Source organism: Lagenorhynchus albirostris, chromosome 4 (assembly GCF_949774975.1).
Source record: "Lagenorhynchus albirostris chromosome 4, mLagAlb1.1, whole genome shotgun sequence".
In the NCBI taxonomy this organism is placed as follows: Eukaryota; Metazoa; Chordata; class Mammalia; order Artiodactyla; family Delphinidae; genus Lagenorhynchus; species Lagenorhynchus albirostris.
This window is the reverse complement of record NC_083098.1, coordinates 128046683-128065846: the sequence shown is the minus strand read 5'-3', so window position 1 is coordinate 128065846 and position 19164 is coordinate 128046683. Positions and strand designations below refer to the sequence as shown.

Sequence of the window (19164 nt, the reverse complement as noted above, 5' to 3'; positions counted from 1 at the left end):
CTGAACTCATCTTACACACTTTTCCTGGGCAAACACTATGCTTTAGATTTTTTTTTTATCTCTTTAGCATTGAGTTCAGTGCCTTGAACAAGGTAACAATAAAAACATTCTTTTTTGATGCACTAAGTTAATCTTTGGAAAGCCACGCAAAATTGCGTTTGAGGTTTCTAATAAAATTTTTAATCTTTTTTTTAATCCAGTGTTTCTTTTGTAAGATAATGGTAATTCTGATTTAAATTAAATGTATTTAAATGTACTATAATGGTTTTAAAATATCCCATTCTAGTTCTCACACAAACTAAAACTCAAGAAAAATATGTTGATCTTATCTATACCTTTAAAATTAAGGTAATTTCCTGTAGTAGTGGGTTTCTTGGTAACACTTTCTGAATATGTCATAGGCTATGCTGTTCCCTCTTGCTTCAAACCCTCATTGACTCCACTCCGCCATCCTTTAACCCAAGATGACTGACACATTTTCTGGGTCTCTATTTTTTAGATGTTACTTTTCCCAAGAATCTTCCCCTGACACTCCACTCCAATTTCTCATGGATTTGCACAGCACCTCACTACTCACTTATTACATTACATGGTAATTACCTAACTCTCCACTAGACTAGATTCCTGAGAGCAAGTGCCCTGCTTATCCTTTTCTTCCCAGCAGCTAGCATAGTGCCAGAAATATAGTAGGTGCTCAACAAGTATTTATTAAGTGAATAAATGCCCTCATGAAGAATGAGGGGTAACTCAGGCTTAAGGTTTCCACTTAACATTGGTTCTGTGTGTAAGAGTCATCAAATCAGAGGTAATCATTAATTTTGAAGGGAATTTAGAGTCCTACTTCAAGAACTGTGTAACAGCCTCTACCACGGAGAGGGTGGAGTAGGGAAGGGATTGAAAACTGAGCCAACAAACAAAAGAATGCCTGAAACTGATTCAGTAGACTGCCCAGGCATGGCGTGATACTGTTTTATCCAAACTTGTATTTGTATGATGGTTTCCACCAGTTCTTTTGTTCCAGTCCCCAGTGTAGAAATGTCCACTACAACACTCTATAGAGTTAAGTATATGTATAGAAGGGTCTACGTATATTTGTGTAAAATAAGAACTATGTTGGACAAAAAAATGCATGTGAGGTGTTGGCCAATCATTAGGCAGAATACTATGATAAGGCTTTGATGACCTTTCAATCTATTTTCATGATTAGGCCTGTTCTATAAGGCAGTGGTTCTCCAGAACCACTAAGAATCACTGAGGATCTTAGAATCGTTGAGGATCCCAAGCAGTTTTTGCTTATGTGGATTATTTCTATCAGTATTCAACATATTAGGAATTAGAAAATTTTTTAATTTATTTTAAAATAACTATAGCATATCTACTGTGTTAGCATAAATAGCATCATGTTTTTCTGAAAATAACGTATATTTTCCAAAGAAAATAATCTAGTAAGAAAAGTGGCATTGTTTTATATTTTTTGCAAGTCTCTTTAATGTTCGGCTTAGTAGAAGACAGCTGGATTCTCCTATCGCTTCTGTATTCAATCTGTTGCGATATGCTGTTTTGTTTGAAGCAAATGAGGAATATCTGGTTTCACACAGATATGTAGTTGGAAAATAAAATAACAGTTTAATAACGTTTTCAAATAATTCTGGATATTTTTCTTTGGTGCTATACGAAAACTCAACAAGTGGTAGTTTCTTAAACTTTATAATTGCAATACGGAATGTGAAACGACATCAGTTAACGTTTCATACTCTTATATTAAAATTCATTGGTCTGTCTTGGGCTTTGAATGGATCTGTAACTAATGCATGATTTTAGAACATCACACATTATTGGTTATTTGGAAAATACTGGTGCACTGCATAAGCAGACTTCCAAATATCAAGACATTTCATTGTACAATATCAAAAAAACCACATTAATTAAAAAGGCCACGATCCTATTAGAAAAGAGTTTATGTTTATGAGCCTGTCAAGCTCATGGTAGCAGATACAAGTTTTCTAATTTCTATATTTTTTTTTTCCTTGAAAGCTCAAATTTTTCATTGAAAATAAATACTGCCAGTTGTTTACCTTGAAGTGACAGGCTCACTTAATTTGTTTTGAAAAAAAGTGTCTGCCAAACATCAACTGTGAATAACCATAGCTGGTCTGTCAGTTGTTCTTTCAAGGAAAAATATGTTTCATGAAAAAAAACAACAACTAGTTTAGCTCACAACTCAATTACACAAGGGTCTTAATTCAGGACAAACACTGTATGCAGCAGAAAAGCTTTATATGTGTCTCTCACTTTGCTATACAGAATATTAAAAAGACAAAGTCAAGGGTTAAAATTTAATGAAATGAATAATTTCTACTGCATCAAAGGCATTCTTAGGAGAAACTGACATTTGTAGCAGTGGAGACGACAATAACTACTAGTACGGTTTGGTGCCGCTGCCTTGATTCATGCTAAGATGTTAGCAGTTTTACCCGCTATTGCTTTTGTACTATTGATATTAGCGCAAATGTCAACACAGTAAAAAAGGCAAATTACCATCTTCGAGTTAATATGATAGTACCTTGGCCTTACAGATCTCCCTGAAAGGGTCTCATGCCCCACCCCTCCACGGTTCTGGGGACCACACTTTGAGGACTGCTGCCTTAAGACAAGGGCTTGAACTAGGACTTCTCTTAAATAGACTTAAATTACACTCTTAAGTTTATAATAGTCTTGGACTTGTAATTTTTTCCCAATTGACTGAATATTTATGAATTTCATAGTTTAAAGGTAAATTGAGGGCTTCCATGGTGGCACAGTGGTTAAGAATCTGCCTGCCAATGCAGGAGACATGGGTTTGAGCCCTGGTCCAGGAAGATCCCACATGCCGTGGAGCAGTTAAGCCCGTGCGCCACAACTACTGAGCCTGCACTCTAGAGCCCACGAGCCACAACTACTGAGCCCACGTGCCTAGAGCCTGTGCTCTACAACAAGAGAAGCCGCTGCAATGAGAAGCCCGCACACCGCAACGAAGAGTAGTCCCCACATGCTGCAACTAAAGAAAGCCCACGTGCAGCAACACCCAATGCAGCCAGAAATAAATAAATAAATTTATTTTAAAAAAGTAAGTTGAAATATAAGTAATCAAATATCTGCCAAACACTTGAATACAGTATAGTACCTAATCCTCACAAAACATCTGTAAGTCAGCTATAATTTGTTCCATTTCTATATTGGAAAAAAACAACACTGAAGCTCAGTGAGATTAAACTATTTGTCCCACAGCAAATAATTCTCAGGGTTTAGAATTAAATGCAAGTCTGTCTGACTAAATAACGCATGTTCTAACTGATATGGTACATCTCCCAAGTCTCTCAAAACACACTGAGGATCCGTACATATATAAATATAAATACCCACAATGCCATTGGCTTTACCAATGACACATTTTTTGAGAAGACAGCTATATTGATATATGCAAATCCTGATGTTCAAAATTAGGAATATTTGGGGGAACTTGCATAAAAATACCTTTTGGGGCTTCCCTGGTGGCGCAGTGGTTGACAGTCCGCCTGCCGATGCAGGGGACACGGGCTCGTGCTCCGGTCTGGGAGGATCCCACATGTCGTGGAGCGGCTGGGCCCGTGAGCCATGGCCGCTGGGCCTGCGCGTCCGGAGCCTGTGCTCTGCAACGGGAGCGGCCACAACAGTGAGAGGCCCGCGTACCGCAAAAAAAAAAAAACAAAAAAAAACCTTTCACAGAGTTTTTATAGAACTTTCCCCATAGACTCCTCAGTCTGTCATTAATGGGCTGATTTAATAAGTCACTTTAACATCTTTTGGACTCCGTTTCTCCCCAATGGCAATTTTAAATCACTATCTTAATGCCTGGTTTATCTGAACTCCCATCAACACTGTGAGAGTCACCAGGGAGATACTGGTGCCACCGCTGCACTGAGGCGGGAACAGATCCTCAGAGAACTTCATAGACTACTCTGCCTTTCTCTCTCCACCTGCTTTCCCCTCAGCACTGTGCAATTAAGACCAGGTATATCAAATCAGGAAAACAAACAGAAGTACAACTACAAAAATGCTTTTCTCATCATCTCTCTCCTTCCCTCCAGGGCCAAAGTACCAGGGACATGAGCTATGTTCTCTGTCCCCATGATCTCACCTTCTCTACCTGCTATTAACTGGATCCATTACACACATACAACAGAAACTACAATTGCTTAGGTCAAGATCACTGAGACATTCTGAAAAGAGTAGCAGTTGCTTTTTAGCCCGGTTGTATTGTTCACCCTGCCGCCTTCCACCTTGGTCACCAGTCCTTTCCTTCCTCGGCTTCATCAATGCCGCTCCCTCCTTGGTCTCCTCTTCCCTCTCTGGTCTCCATCTGTTTTTTTCAAAGGCTCCTCTTTCCCCATCCAGCCCTAGAACACTGGTGTTCTGCCATGTTCCATCCTAGGTCTTCTCTCCCTGGCTGCCTTCGCCCTCTCCCTGGCTTCAGGAAATATCTGAATGCTGATAATTCCTGACGGATCCTCCAGCTTGGATCTTCTCTCCTAGGAACTTTGTTTCTGGCTGCTTACAAGGTACTGCACTCAGGTGTCCCAAATGCACCCCCTACTCAACAAGTTTAAGACAGAACTCATGCCATTCCTCCTAAAATTCCTCCTATCTATACATTGTTTCTCTTGACAAATGGCACAGTCCCCTGCCTGCTTGCCCCAGCCAGAAATCTGGGAGGCAGTCTAGACTACTCCTCCTCTGCATTACCCTCCATGTGCAATCGACCACTAGGTCCTGCTATACTATTTCCTAAATATCTCTAGAGCTGTCCCGATCTTCCAACTGGTACTTTCACTGCCCTAGTTAGGGCCTACTTTTTCCTCTGGAAATAACCTCTTCACTGTTATCTATTTGTCTTCCACCATGATTCCAGAGGTAACTTTCCAAAACTCGTATGTGATGACATTTGAAAACCTTAAGCTCTGTCCTTGCTTAAAACCCTTAATAGTTTCCCAACCACGTACCACCTCCAGAAAGTTCTGGCTCTCTGGGCCTGTAGTGTGTGGTGTGGCCTGGCCTTGCTTGCTTCAGCGGCAATTCAGCCACATCTAACTTCTCCCAGTTCCCAGGACACACCGTGTACTTTGACACTTTTCTAACCTTTTCACTTGCTTCTCTCTGTTTGTGGAAGTCCTTTCCTCCCCCATCCTTGTTTGCCTGGCATTCTCTTCCTCATGCTTCAGAACTCTACACTAAAATCTCTACCAAGAGTAACTTCTAAAGGGGAATTAGCTGCTTCCCTTTCCATGCTCCTACAGGAACAGGTACAAACACATATTATAGCACTAATCACATTTTCATTGATGCCTCTGTCTCCCCACAAGGCTATAAACTTCTTAAAGGCCCAGCACTATGTCTTACCTTGAAATCTTGGCACTGAGACATGTATGGTACACAGCAGGCGCTTAATAAATGTTTGCTAATGAGTTCTCCAATGACCTGTTTGGGGCCATACCTCAGAAGTGCAGAAGCCACTCTTCCAGAACTTCTGAGCAGAGATCCAGAGATCCCTTTTTCCTACCTCATTGTCTCATCTGCTAAAAACGTTGGCACAGTGATCTCAACGTCGCTTTTAGCGCTTAAAAATTCTAAGGCTTTTATAAAGCGATTTTGTGGAGTAAATCGGTTTCATAAATCCACCTACTGCAGTGTTCTCATCCAGGAGCCACAAAACTTAAGGAGCTGCATTGGGCTGCCCTCTGTGACCAGGTATTTAACAAGAATATTACCTCGGTAAGGTTGATTTTCATCTTGTCTTCATTTTTCTGTGGCAACGAGAAGCGGGCAAGTATTTTTCCTGCTTTCATTCCTGACACTATATCTTAATAAACTATATGTTCTGAGAACTTAAAGTGCAAGGGTCTACAAACCAGGTTAGCCGAAAACTAGGTTCGAAGTTGCCAAAGTGAGGTCACTAAATCACTTAGTCCCGCCCCGCCCCCCTCCCGCCTCCGCCCTCCCGCAGCCTTTTCCTGCGCCCAGGCCAGGTTGCAAATTAGGTAACTTCTTATCATAATTACCTAGTCAGCCTTAATGGCTTCACACACTCCGCTCAGTCTCTCTGGTCCTGCAGGGCCGCTTTTCAATTGTTAAAACAGCTGCTGAGTTTCAAACCCGAGGAGGCTCGGAGTGCGCAGAGGGGAAGCGCTCTCCGGCTGAAGGCTGTGGTAGGCAGGCGGCCGGGTGAAAAGTGGGACAGGAATGCACAGTTTGCACACTCTGCTTCCGCCTCCAACCTCTCCATTTAGCTCGTCTCCCCACCCCGCCCTCAAATCAACCCGAGTTCCCCCTTATTGTGCACCCAGGTCTCCCAGACAGGGCGATGGTCCCGTTATGCGTCTCTCTTGGTTTCGTAGCTTTGATGGGGTCTCGGTGGGCCTCCCTCTGCTTCCCCGCGGCTGTCTGGGAGGTACGGAGGGGAGTACGCCCCCCGCGACGCCGCCCGCGAGGGTCCGTTTGGGAGGGGGGGAGGGTGTGTGTGTGCGTGTGTGTGTACGCGCGCGCGCGCGGTGGCGCGCAGCGGGAGGGAGGGAGGAACAGAGCGGGAGGCAGCGGGCAGAGAGGGAGGGGGCGGGCGGGCAGCGGTGGGGCGGGAGGGGAGCGGCTCCGGGCTTCAGCAGTGACACTCGGGAGAGATCACACACTCCCAGCTCCGAGCCGCGAGAGAGCGGAGCGAACCGAGCCGCTCACACGCCGCCGCCCCGTGCGCCCAGCTCTCCCCGCGCGGCGCTCCAGCCTGGAGCCGGTGCCCAGAGCGGCCGCCCGTGGAGCCCGCGCCGGCTCCCCTCTCAGCTGCAGCATCCTCCCGCCGCCCGGCCCCCGCACTCTCCCTGCCTTTTAAAAGGACCTTCCGCCGCTCCCTCGCTCTGCCCCGGAATCCCCCCAGTTCTGCGCTTCTCCCCGCGCCACTTCGCAGCAACTTCGGCGGCCGCGCGCCGCCAGCCCTCGCCCGCCTTTGAAGTTTGCAGCGCCGGCCGCAAAGTTGGGACACTTCGGCCCATTTCATTTTTCTCCTTTATCCGCTTCCTCCTCCACCCACCTCCCCCAAGTCCCTTTGGTTCCTGAGTACTGGTGCTTAGCATCTTGGCCGGAGCCGGGGACGTGGCCCCATCACACCTCGGGAAGGGATATTTCCTCTTCCCCGCAGGAAAACATTTTTTGTAAGGTAAGTTGCGAAAGAAAAACCCCCGACGTCCGACGCCTTAGCCCGCCACCCGAGACCTGGCGCAAGAAGCGTTCGCACCCGAGGGCTCGTCTGGGATGGGGGTGGAGGCGCGCGTCTCCTCACTTGGTGGGGCCCCGCTAGGTTCTCGGTCACAGCAGGGCGAGGGCGCCGGCTCCCAAGGAGCCGAGGGCGTGAGGGGCGTGGAGCAGGTCTCCCTCAGTTCTCCAGGCTGGCTTCGTGGCTGGGCGGCCCCAGCGGTGCTGGGAGGAGACGCAGAGAGTGCATAGGCCGGGGGCACGGGGTCCGGTGCCCAGGGGGAGGCGGAGTCCGGGGAGCCGCCCCCGAGCCCTTATCCCCGACTCAGCCTGGACACTTTCTTTGCCCGCCCGCCGGGAGGGCTGCTGCCTCCCTCCCCTGGTTCATGCCCTCCGCCGGCCGCTGGAGAAAGCCTGCGGGGCTGGTGGGGTCTTGCAGGGCGCGTCTGCGTGTGAGGCGAAAAGCGAGAAGTCAGGACAGCGCGCGGGGCTCGCCCGCCGGCGGGGCGACGCAGGTTCCTGGCGGGCGGTCCGGAGCCGCGCAGCCCCCGGGGGCGTTGGGATCTCGCCGGCCTCGCCTGGCGGACCCCCCACCGCTCTGGCTCCTCCTTTGCCCTCTGCGTGGTAGGCGAGCATCGTTAGAGAAACTTCCTGGAGCTCAGCGGGGTGGCCTGGGACCCGATCCTACTTTTACCGGGAAAGCAGAGCGGCCACCGAGGGGACGCTCCTTCCCGCCCCAGCTGGAGCGACAGGGCATCCGGCCGTAGCACCGTCTATGAGGGAGTCTGGCGCTGCCTTCAGGACTGCAGGCGGGGCAGCTCCGACCCTCAGGAATCCGAACGATTGGCTCTAGGTCCCAGCTGTTCTCTTGGGGGCACTTCGCAAACTTCTGAATTTGGGGTGCTGTTTCGTTTCCTCGTGCGCCCTTCTTACCCCTTCCTCGCTGCACACTCCTGCCCCCAGAGGTCGAGGCGGGAGAACTCCCCGCAGCCCCCAGCCCCCACTCCGCGCGGGTCGCCAAGGCCCCTGGAGCTCACCGCGGGCACCTCGGCGCTGCCGCTGAGCTGTCCTTCGGGTCAGGTCGCGGTTCCTCTCCCGGTCCCCTTCGGGGCGCTGTCCATCTCCTGCTCTCTAAAAGCAGTTCCCTGAAACCACCAAGACCTTGAGCGGGAAATGAACCTGAGAAAATGTTTCTGGGTTGGTTGGTTTGTGTGTTTTTAACAAAGTTCTTTTCAGCAACTTAGTTGGGTTGTAAATGTTTATTCCTCATCCCTCGATCCCGCTAAATCACGCAAAATGCATATGTGTATATATTCATTTCGTTGCTGATCGCTCCGAACACGCTACCCTCTCTTCCCCCCGCACCCCTCCTCCTCCTGCCTCGTTTCCTGAACCCTTTTTCTTTTCTGAAGGAGGGAATCTCCGCACCTCCTCCTCTCTTCCTCCCACCCGATCCCTGAGCGCCTGTGAGAACCAGGGGAGTTATCAATGGAAATAAATAGGACCCCGCTCCATTCTCCGCCCCCTTCAAACAAGTAAAATCCTCCCTGGGCTTGCAGAAGTAGAGATAAAACATCCCTCCCGAGGGAGCGGTTTTGAGGATTTGATGGGATTGAATTGTGTTATTATCCTGAAAGACGTGATGGATGGATGCGAGAGCAAATATGCGTGCAGAGCAGAGGGTACTGAGGGCGATCAGTATTTATTATTACTCATTATCGTTTATTAAGAGTGATAATAAGGCCGTAACCCTGGCTGAAGACTATGTTTATATTTGGTTTTAATTTTACGTCAGTCTCTTATTACCGTGGTTTCAGAAAGTGAAAACACCAAAAGGGTATTAATTCCTCACACTCATGCTGCACATGGAATTAATCAATGTCAGAAAGATACTGTCGTTTTACCAAAGTTTTAACCCATGAACTTTTATAAGGTTGCAGTCTTATAAATGTCCTCATTTGCCTCAATCTGTCTCCTTAAAGTTCAAAAAACTTGGCAACATAATTAATTATGGTCCCAATTCCCATTTTCAATCTAAACCTATATTCAGGATTATATTAAACTATCCCATCATTTATCCTTTAAAAGTGACTCTGATGAGTTTAAATTCTTGGATGGGGAGCTGGGAATGAGGGCCCCAGAAGTTAGAGAAATTAATACTATTTCAGATTTCTCTCAAAAATCCTTCACTAATTCCTTAAAAAAAAAAAGAAAAAAGAAATCACAAGTTTTTTTCTCTGCACAGTTCTTAACTTCAGCGAATCTACTTAATCTTTACCACACACTGGGAACATAACAGCTTGCAGCTCTGTCTGTATCATTGTTTTCATTTTTATGTCAGGCTGTTTTATTCATTAACCTGTATGTCGAAGTCACAGGCTCAGCGTGACAGTAACACTCTGTTTTAATTAGTAGCTATCATAAAAAAAGAAGCTAGAACTCTGTAATGGGCCTAAATTGGTATGAATTATGTGTGGTTTAAATTACGCATTTATTTCAGCAGAAATGAAACCATGAATATAAAACATCTTTTAATCACTTGCAGATACAGCTTTTATCTCTTTAAAATGTAGCAAAATATATAATTGAAAAATACCCTTGTAAGAATGAGGGAAGCCCCCGCCCTCAGTTTATTTGTCCTGGGTTTATTGAACATCCGTGTGGTGAAGTATGAATGTTAAAGAGTAAAGAATAATGGCATGCTGAGGGAACGCTACATTCGAAGTAGCCACAGTGGGTCAGTCTTCAGATAACTTAATGCAGCAACTTTTTCAGTCGGCTTCATGAGCCTGGTGATTCAGATTTTAGTTTCCTCACTTGGATTTACTGACCAGGCTCTCTGTGTGATAGTGGGGGAAATGTGTTGTAAAGCTCCGACAAATTATTTGAAATAAAGGGGGGAAAGGTAGAAATAAAGCATAAACTGTCTGTTATCTTCCTATGTTCATTTTTCTATTCAGTCTATCTAGACGTCAGAATTTTTATTTTAAAACCGACTGTGTTTTTGTTGTCATTGTTAGGACAGAACTTATTTTGCATTTTGCTATGATGGATGAGTAGATATTGGAAATGGAACGGTTGTGCCTGAACTAACAGATAGTGTGGGAGTAGTGTGATTCCACATAATTTGCATTGATTGAAATTATTTTAATCCCTCTTCCTTAGTTTTCCCAATGATTATGTGGTTGATTCTAGTAACCAAGCAGGGTTCCCTGACACTTACTTGTTCGTTGTCTTCTTGTCAGGTGTTGCTTTGGGCACCAGCGCATCCGTAGTAGCAGCCTTGTATTAATGAAACTTGCCAGGGTCAGTTGCCATCAGCCATTCACCAGAAAGAAGGCATTTCCTATGATCTGTACTGGGTCAAAGGCAAGCGTAACCTGCAAGAATCATTCAGAGTATTCATTTGACCTTGAAATGATATCGAATACCTCTAAATATTTATTTTGGAACGATTATTCTGAAGAATGTAATTTACTCTTCCCCATTGGTTCACAATCATTTAGCAGAAGCAATAGCTTTAAAAGTTACAGTTGAATAGTCAGTCACACCAAGTCTGTGCCTTGAAGACTTTTAAAATTAAAGTCCTCCAGTATTTAAATACCCCATTTAAAAATACTTTGCAATTTAAGTCCTGAATTTAGGCTAAATTCTGCTCTATTTTCCCACTGTATTACAATGCAAATTGACACCTAGGATACACAGTTATGTTTCCACATTGTCAATTTCTACCTAGGAAGAAAAGTAAATACTGCTGTTGTTATTGTGGTTAAAGAAAAAAAAAGAGAATCGTATAGTATGACATGGAAAAACAGAATTGCTAATATTTTATTGAATTACACAGTGGTATATTGACCATAAATTCAATTATATTGCTGGGAAAACCAGCACCCTTTTAGTGTGAATCTGTGTGTGTTTGGTTGTGCGTACAGACTTACGTATCTATTGCCACTTCTGAGATGACACCTGAGATTTGCTGTTCTATATCCCACCAATGCCCAAACCAGTATAGGAAGCAGGTGGTTTCGTGGCTGCTTATTTCCTAAACACGCTTCTTAAACCCAAAGATGCTATATCTGCACCTTTCCCCTTCATTTTGGTATTTTACCAAAAACTGCAAACCAACAAATCCACACATTTTAGTCTTTTGAGATATTTGGAACACGTGAAATATATAATTTTAATTCACCCCAAATAAAAAAGGTATTGCTTGCTTTGCATTTTAAAAAGTAAGAGTGAAGCATTTGATCAGTATGGAATAAAAGCAAACTAGCAATATGTTTCTGCAGACTTTTCCCTTTGGGATGAAGAATCAGATTTGACCACAGAACAACTGGATATTGGGTCCTGTTACAATGTCAATTTTTTAAAGAACTCATCAAGCTAGATTTGATTTAAAATTAACTTAAGTCTGCAGACCTCAAGTTTATAAGTATAGAAACTTCCAAAATTACATGTTATTACTCCTTCAATAAGTTCCGGATCCTTTGGAAACTGATTTATTTTGGTAAGTTGGTGAATAGTTTTTGGTTTTCATTTGTTAATTTTTTCCTGTAGCAAATTTGGACATGATATATATTTACTGTTTCATGTATCTCTCTGAAGTATTTATTTTTAGTTTCACTTGTAAAAACTCTGAAATGAATCTTTTCTTTGAAAAAGAAAAATGTGGCAGAATGCATATGGTTATCAAATATCTCTTTAAATTATTCTTTTGAAAGAATTTGCTGCCTTTTATATAGTTATGAGAAAAGAAAAAACATTTTTAGAAGTAACGGGGTTATATAAAGTTTGGAAGGAACACAACAAAAAACATGATTACACATGATTGAAAATCAGTTCATTTGAGTGGAACTCTTACACACTGCCTCTGCAGTGTGGAGATTTTATATATAATAACCAAATAACAAAAAAATCAAGTTATGCACTCGTGTCTGTTTTCTAGTTGGAATGATTTCACACAATAGCACAAGTAGGGGAGACTGACTGAAGTAAATGGTGACTACGTAAGATTTTTGTCTGTTAGTGTTTCTTCTCCCTAACATGAAATCAGGGTAAACGCCCTCTTCTTCCAGCTGTGTGATCAAAGAGCCTATATTCCACAATCTAAAGACATAGCCAAAAAATATGGGCTATATTCAAATGGGTGTTTTACCAACAACAAAAGATTATCATAAGTACATCTTGTTCGCTGAGGCATGTCCTTATATACACAGATCTAAGTAAAGTATAAGACTGAAATTTATCATTTTCTAAAATAATTAGTAAAAACTGAACCCATAATTAGAAAGATCTGTGAGGTGTGACACCTTTTTGAAATTACCATGATTATTTTTAAAGTTATAGAAACTATGAACCAGTGTTTATATGCAAAGATAGATAATACCATATCTAGACAGTTGACAAAATGATAAACATTGTGGTAGTTACTTGGAGATATTATGTTTAAAAGGGAAAAATCTAATGTAAAAGGGCTTGATTTATTTAGGATTAATTTCTCCAATATAGGTGCCTCTTGGAGTATAGATGGTTACAATTTATAGCACATCGCCGTGAAAAGTAAACCCTAGCAATGCATGTGAACCTAGGAGATGGCTTTGATTACTCTCTTTTGTTCAGGTCATATGTACTCTAAGCCCATAGGCCTTGCCAAGTGTAACATTATGCATTTTATTCCAGTAATAAAATGTGTTTCTGATTAAATTATCAGTCATACCAAACACACACACATACACACACACGAACATAAATGTACTTGATCCTTCTTAGTTATCTTGTTTAAAATACATTTAAAGGTAAATAATAAATACTAGTATATCTATCATGATTTAAATCTAAATATTGTTCATATGTTGATAGCACTCAGTAAATGTTGTAATTTCATATTAGATTACAGCATTCACTAAAATTCACTGATATTATCAAAAGCTTCAAATAGAGATTGATTCAGAAGTAACTGGATCCTGTAATTGAAGAGATATTTGTTGCCAACAGTGGTGACAGAGATCGGAAACAGCAGTGCTGGCTAAAACACCTGGCCAACTGAGAAGAGACAGCAATCACTTACCTCTTGGCCTCTCCAAGTCTCAGTTCTAGGGCTGATCCTTCAAAATTTGCTAAAATTGCTATGAGGGACTTCCCTGGCAGTCCAGTGGTTAAGACTTCGCCTTCCAATGCAGGGGGGTGCAGGTTCGTTCCCTACTGGGGGAGCTAAGATCCCACATGCCTCACAGCCAAAAAACCAAAACAAAACAGAAGCAACATTGTAACAAATTCAATAAAGACTTTAAAAATGTTCCACATCAAAAAAATTCTTTAAAAAAATTGCTATGAAAATATATTACTTTTTAATGGAAAAATAAAACTGCCTCTTAAATAGGAGATGCAAATTTAACACTCTAACAATTGCAGTAGCAGGATTAGGTACTAGTAGATGAACCAACAGATGGGTCTCCTGAGAGATGGCCTAAGAGGTATTGGGACCCTGCCCCAAATGTCAGTATGGTCTCTCATGGTACTAAAACACCACCTAAAAAAAGATGATTTTTCATTTTTAAAGTAATTTTGTTTTTCAGTGTCCCCTATAAATATGAAAATATCCCCAAGATGGGAAACAGGGTAAGCTGCAATTGGCCAACATCTTCCAAAGATGTTAATGGCTAGATAAAGCCAGATTGAAATGAGGCTAGTTTTAGACAGAATTTTAGAGAGGAATGATGTATATCTTGGGCTGTCTTAGCCTCTCCTTCTGTAGACAACCTACCCTTAGTATGTACCTGTTCTATGGTCTCTTCCTCTAATCGATTCTCAGTTTCTTATACTCTAGTATAAGTTATACTCAGGGCCAGCTTCATGGGCTGCAGTTAGGAGGAACCCCTGTGCTCAGTTGAGTAGTCTGCTGTTGTCATCTTGAAATTCTTAATTTATGAAAAAGAAATCTTGCATTGTGTCCCACAAATCATGGAAGTCACCTTCATTGTCCTTTGGTGTGAATTTAAGACAGAATCTTAATGTCAAGGAATTGGAAAGGACATTTGAGGTTATTTTTGCAAGGTTGGGTCCAGTGAATATTTGATTTAAAAACATGTCTTTAACTAAAATGAAAGAGACAGGATACTTCTTTAAACAATTGAGGTAAAGGTTTCCCATTGCCTCCAAAATTATACTGAGTAGTTATCCAGCTTCCAATAGTGTCAGTCTTGTAAAGCAAAATTCCCTAAAACAGAGTGTCCTTTTCCCCTCATTACAGAACACACGGTGTCTCATTATGATGAAAGGAGAAAATATCAGATGCTTTATTTATATTTACTTTTATGTATAAAGAAGGAAAATGTTTTGTTAATATTATTTTCAATATATCTATTGAAAAAGGCACTCTCAGCGTATCAGATGGTCATTGAACAATAAAAACAACATGGCAGAGGTGACAGCTTCTATGATGTAAAAAGACAAAGTAAAAATGACATTCTAATCAACTTTTACGGGAAGTCAGCCCTCGCCACAGATTAACTAGAAAAAAATTTTAAATATACAATTTCATCCACTATAATTAATTATGATACTTATTCCAGTATAGAATGCCTTAAGTTATTTTATGTAAATAAAATATATCTATATATTTTAATCAGAATTCTAAGAGATTTGGAGACAACCCATTACAGAGCCAGAGGTCTTGAAAGGAGGTGGACAGGTAGCTGGAAGAACCCTCAATTAAATTAGCCACCATTATCTTCAAGGGTATTCTTAGTTATTTGTACAAACATTTCATAAGTCCTCTGTTATCGATAATTAGATATTATACTCCATTATATTCTGAAATTTCAGTATTTTAAGAGTTAAAAAAAGTTATCTAACCTTCTTAATGCTCTCATAAAAATGTATATTGTGTTACCTTTTGAAATTTTTATTTGAAATTTTATTAGTTTTCAGTATGGTTAGTTATTAACTGTGTTAAAGTTGTTTCTGTGCTTTGGATTTCACAGAGTGAATGGAAAAGATTCTGTTTACTAATAATATTATAGCCCTTGACTGTTTACAAGGTGCTTCCGCATCCATCGTTTTCTTTCATCTTCACAGGAACTCAGTGAGGAAGTTATTATATCCTCTTTCTCCTGAGAAATCTGAGACTCAGTTTCGGATTAAAAGACTTACGGAAACACACACTTTTAAAATAAAGTGATAACTCTTTGATTTTAGAAGGAAAGTTGATAGAAATGTCTAAAATTTTTTAATTTAAATTAATTGGCAAATTAATTTGCAAGGACACAATTTGCTTAGAATTTTTTTAAATATAATGATTCAAAAATATTAATTTAGTCTAAATCCGCAAGACTTTAATCGTAAGCTTTTTATGTGCTACATGTTTGTTTGTTTGTTTTGATATTAGTTAACTTATTACGGAATCTTTTAGGGGAAAATGATTACGTTTTCCAGTTTTAAATCATTATTTAAGGTCATGCCTAAACAACTTTTCTTTGAGAATAAACACATTCTAGTTGAAAATAACACAAAGGTCCAGCAAGGATAAATAGAAAAACAATGCCCCACACCTGTCCTTCTAGAAGGTTAAAGACTTTTTTTTTAATAAGGAGAATTTTTGAAAGTGAAATGGGGTATCGATTTCTGACTATATGTGTAAGTTCTGGTGTAAACCTGCCCCGCCTCCCCACAATCCCAACCTCTGTTTGCACAGATTCTACCCCAATCACAAAAGGCAAAGTAGTTCATCACTTTGCTTTATTAAATCTACATATAGCCATGGAATCAATTCTTGAAGGCAAATCTCTTTTCCTTTCTTCAGCTCTCCTCTTATGGTCTCACTGACCAGCCATCCAACCCTGGGTGTTAAAATGCCCTAAGATACGCTATTGGTTGCATCTGATGTGTATGTGTGTGTGTCTGTGTGTAAGTGTGTGTGTATAACAGACAAAGTCTTTAACATACTTTAGAGACAAGTTGTCTGGAAAAGGAAACAATAAAACATTTTCCTCAGAAAGTGGAGACTAATAAGAAAATTAGGGATTAAAATTGAGTTATAAGTGTATTAGAGACATATAACCTATGATTTTGACACATATTCCAAGTATATGTGGCAGGTATAGTACTGAAAAATCAATAAGCTACAGAATCCCTTTTAAAATTAGTAGTAATGAATAGTAATTAGTAGTAATTAATAGTAATTCACACTACAGTTATTTTATTATTCCATTAATAATGTGACATTTTTGAGAGGTAAGATTTCAAGTTAGTTCAGTGCTAAGATTTTTTTAAACAGTGATTTCCCAAAAACTTGGATGAAATTTTATTTTTCAATGGAATAATGAGAGCTATTATAGACATATATGATAAGATATTCCAAATATCCAAAAAGTTTAAAGCCCTTTAAAACACAGTGAGGAATAAGTAAGTTCAGACAATGAAAGTATTTATACACACCCCCATATTAACACTTCAGCCACCAGATTCAGTCTATAATTGAAAAAATGTCTCTACATTTAAAGTTTATTCACACTTACAAAGCAACGACCACAAAGAGGCAGTTTGGAAACATCTTTTCTCTTGGCAGGTTCTGTCTTGTAATGAGCACTGAACACTGTTGACCCCCAACACTCACCAGCTGCAGCCTTTCCTCAATGTTTCCCTTAAAAAGTTTTTAATAAGAATAAAAGCCACACCTACCTATACATCTTACTTTTCGGGGAGGAAAGGAATGAAGTAATTGTGGGTCTGAATACCCATATTGGGTCAGTATTTTGTGATTAGTCATCTCGCTAATTGTTGCAGGCTTATATGTTTGTATTATTTCATCATAATTTGCTATAAACTCTTTATTAAAAGTGACTGTGAGATCAGTCCACATCGTCTGCCTTTTGACTGTCCTGTTCTTCAATCATCTCTTAATCCAGGAATAATAATGCAGAACATCGCAGGGACTGAGCCTAACCCTCAACTCTCTGATCTCAGCACATGCATCTTAAATCCTTTGCTGGATCTAGTGCCTAAAAAGCTGGCGCACACTCACCTTTGAATCAGTTTTAATCCAGCTTTGTTTTTATTAAACAGTACTGATGTCCTCAGATAAGGCATACCAAGGATAACAAAAAGAATATTAAGAGTTTCTACTGTCTGTGTGGTTGTTTTTAAAAACCCAACATCTTGGCCTTTCCTCCGTGTTTCTAGTCAGTCTCTTATTAAATAGGAACCTAACCTTTTACCTGATAGATTAGGTAAATAAAGGTAGAATAATCTGATGCTGAAACTCCTTCTCATATCTTGTTTTAAGAGCAAGTCAAAACCTGTATCTTTTGCCATTGAATACAATTTTGCAACTAGTTGGGTAGCTGGATTATAGTATTTGTAAATAAATAGAGCCTTCTTTACTTTAAAAAGAGCATTCATGTCTATGATTTTTTAATCTTATAACAATCCTGGGAATAATTGTCTTCATTTTGTAGATGAGGAAACTGAGACTCAAAGAGATTGAGACTTGCTCAAAGAACAAAAGCCGATAATTATTTGGTCAGAACTTCTCCAACCCAGATCTTCTTACTCTCAGTCCAGTGATTGTTTTCTATTTTAAATAGAAATTTTGGCAGCCTTTTAACTGTCCCCAAACTTGAATAAATAAATTAATACATACATAAAAATTACATGACAGGGGGAGAATGGATAAGAATAAAGAACAAACCAAAAATTAAATTCAAGTTTTTGTAAAAATATTCAATCCTGAATTGATAGGAACCCAAGATGTGGGAATAGTCACCTGAGACACTGAGACAGGAGACAGGAGGGTGAGACAGAGAAAGACAGGAGAGAATCTCTAAATTACTAAATTGTCAGGAACCAGTGTCCTTGGAGAATATTACCTCATCTGTCCAAAGAAATGGCTCTAAGTTTATAGTTTGTTTTTGGCCTTGGATTTTAAGGCCAAACAGTTTGAAAACTTTAACTTATTTCTTTTTACAAGAACAACATACTCGCATGCCCTCCTTTTTTCTGGAAATAAGAATAATCTAGGGTTAAACCATTTTGACTCTTTGAGGTCCCTGGTATATCTATCTCACTCATCTCTCTTTCGATTACGTTATCGTGCGTACAGTTATTTCTAAATCGCTGTTTTGATCTTGTCCTGGGCTTTGGCACCGGAGACCCCTTTAAATCCTCTTTGGTAGCAGACAAGCTCTAATGCTGTCATATCAAAACAACTGCCAGGGGAGAGGAAGGAGTAAAGCTTTAGGACCATCAGATATTTGGGAAAATATGGGATTGGGTCCATGGAACCACACCCCTTCCTAGTCTATGATATTTATTATTCTATGGTAATAATAAATAATTTCTTCTTGATAGCATTTATTTACTAGGACTGTATTTGCCAACTCCAGTATGTATCACTATATGAACAAATTAGAAACTTTGGAATAACTTTGAACCTTCTCACAATTTCCCAAATGGTAAATGGTCCACTTGTCCATTATTGGGCTTTAAGATGAACCTAGACATATTCCTCAAAGGCAATAAACCTGCCTGTCATTCTTTTTTTTAATTTAAAGGAGGTAGAGAAAAGAGAAAGCTGAGAAATTGTGTGGATATAATAATAGTTCTCAAGGTAAGAGGAAGAGAGGATGTGGACAACCTCTATTTCACCCATGCTTCTCCCTAAATAGATGTTTAAAATGTTAAACTTTGGTAATGAATGAAAATTAGAAATCAGAAAGTTCAAACAGTGAAAATCTTGGAGATGAAAATCATAGTGCTGATCTTACCGGATTAATAGGATTGGAAGAGTCAGAGCTACTCAAAGTACCGTCCCTGAAATATCAGCACCTGCATCTCCAGGGAGCTTGTTCGAAAGGATGAGTCTCAGGGCCAACCCCAGACCTTTGGAATCAGAGTCTGCATGTTACCAGGGAG

The 19164-nt window shown here is 40.8% G+C and overlaps 1 protein-coding gene across 2 annotated transcripts in view; it reads left to right on the top strand.

Moving 5' to 3' along the window:
- The first annotated feature begins 7138 nt into the window (after positions 1-7138).
- The window catches only part of NDNF (neuron derived neurotrophic factor), a 38253-nt gene continuing 26227 nt past the window's right edge, over positions 7139-19164 (top strand). The window contains exon 1 of one of the 2 annotated variants that reach the window (XM_060147420.1): positions 7139-7219. The gene's annotated coding sequence lies outside the window, so the exon portion shown is untranslated. Of the gene's footprint in view, positions 7220-7820; positions 7879-19164 lie in introns of those variants that run through there. The other variant, XM_060147421.1, reaches the window with a different exon arrangement.